Consider the following 2416-nt stretch of genomic DNA (forward strand, 5'->3'; position numbering starts at 1 on the left):
CCGGTAAACTAAAGGTTAGATGAGAAAACGGCCCTTATAGTTAGAAAAACTGATTAAACTTACAAAGGAATTAAGGCAAAAACTTGAAACTGAATTTGAATGTAATAAATAAAAATGTGAATTGAATTTATAAGCATTTAAGATTTTTAAAGTTCGCTAGAACACTTAATCGCTCACTTTAATGTTCACTGTATTGTGGGCTGTGTTCGCTCTTTACGTAATCTAACAAGTAAGAAAGTCTAAGTTATTAAATACCCGGCGCAAATATTAACTATATGTTTTCCACCTTTCCGAAAACTACCACCGCTACATGGTAAGCCGGGGTGTATTAATTTTGAGTAAATTAGCGTCCTTGAACTTCGAAATATTGAAGTTTCAAGCATTTCTGAAATTTACCGTTATATGAAACGCGGCTGTAATTTTAGTCCAATTTCAATAATTTTCAATGTTTTGTTTTTATGTCGAAAGCCGAGTTTGGTACAAATTAATACAACGGTGCCACGCCCATTTTTCAAAATTTTGTCTTAAGCGTATTTCTTGGTAAAGAATTGTTGCAAGCATCAATTTTGAATAAATTAGCTTTAATATTTACTGATTTATCGAAGATTTCGTATTTCTCTAAATTACCGTTATATGGGATGTGGGCGTGGTTATTGTCCGATTTTAAAAATTTTCGGCCATTTCGTATGTTATACCAAGGTCAACAACTGTGCCAAACTTGGAAGAAATTGGTGCAGCGGTTACCAAGATATACACATGTAACCATAAGTGGGCGTGGTTACGCCCATTTTCCAAAAATTTATAATTTTCTTATTTTTCGTCTGAAAATTATTGTAAATATCAATTTTGACTGAATTATCTTCAGTAGTTACTAAAATATCGCAGTTTTCGTATTTCTGAAAATTACCGTTATATGGGATGTGGGCGTGGTTATTGTCCGATTTTTCAAAATTTCGGCAATTTAGTATGCTGTATCAAGGTCAACAACTGTGCCAAGTTTGGAAGAAATTGGTGCAGCGGTTACCAAGATATACACATGTAACCATAAGTGGGCGTGGTTACGCCCATTTTCCAAAAATTTATAATTTTCTTATTTTTCGTCTGAAAATTATTGTAAATATCAATTTTGACTGAATTATCTTCAGTAGTTACTAAAATATCGCAGTTTTCGTATTTCTGAAAATTACCGTTATATGGGATGTGGGCGTGGTTATTGTCCGATTTTTCAAAATTTCGGAAATTTAGTATGCTGTATCAAGGTCAACAACTGTGCCAAGTTTGGAAGAAATTGGTGCAGCGGTTACCAAGATATACACATGTAACCATAAGTGGGTGTGGCTACGCCCATTTTCCAAAAATTTATAATATTCTTATTTTTCGTCTAAAAATTATTGTAAATATCAATTTTGAGTGAATTATCTTCAGTAGTTACTAAAATATCGCAGTTTTCGTATTCCTGGAAATTACCGTCATATGGGAAGTGGGCGTGGTTACAGTCCGATTTCGCCCATTTTCAATGCCAACCTACCTTGGATTGAAGGAAACCAACGTACTAAATTTCGTTGAGATATCTCAATTTTTGCTCGAGTTATCGTGTACACGGACGGACGGACAGACAGACGGACGGACGGACAGACAGTCACCGCTTAATCGATTTCTCTTTTCATCCTGATCATTTATGTATACATTTGTCTATATCTATCTCGATTCGTTTTGGCTGTTACAAACAACCGTTATGTGAACAAAATTAATATACCCTTGTGCACAAGTGCGCTCGGGTATAAAAAAATGTATGATTCGAAAAATAATTTTGAAATATTGTAAATTTTTTTTTGGTTTTTTAAATTTAAGGGTAAATAAACCCTTAAACTTACAGTAACGAACAAAAGTATTGGCACAGTAAATTTTACGCAATTTAGGCAAAGTATTTTTTAGAAAAATTCCAAGTATGCAGTTTAATAATCCATTCAATTTTAGTGCAGGTTTGAAGTTGCTTGAAAATCAGAATATAAAATTGCAAATTAGTATGCAGATTTATTGAATTTTCCTGAGTTTTTCACAAAGTTTACACATTTGATTTTTATGTGCTTTAGTGTAGTATGAACTATGTTTTTATAAAAAATTATGGGAAATAAATTAAAAATTTTGCATATATGTAATGCGAAAATTTACTGTGCCAAAACTTTTGTTCGACACTGTACATATAAAAAAATACATACAGTAACTTCTCCCGTTACAATAGTAAAAAATATGTAATTTGCTTTGTGGTGCAATCTTGCGGTTCTTTAAATAAAAAATAGATATCAGAAATTAATTTTTCGTATCAATAAGCTCCCAAGCACAGGTTTGTATTAAAAAAAATATATCCGTAACACTTTATTAAATATTAATCTGCATATTTTATCAATTCGTCGGA

The sequence above is a fragment of the Rhagoletis pomonella genome, unplaced genomic scaffold (assembly GCF_013731165.1).
Source record: "Rhagoletis pomonella isolate Grant_MI unplaced genomic scaffold, Rhpom_1.0 Rhpom_scaffold_00009, whole genome shotgun sequence".
Lineage (NCBI taxonomy): Eukaryota > Metazoa > Arthropoda > Insecta > Diptera > Tephritidae > Rhagoletis > Rhagoletis pomonella.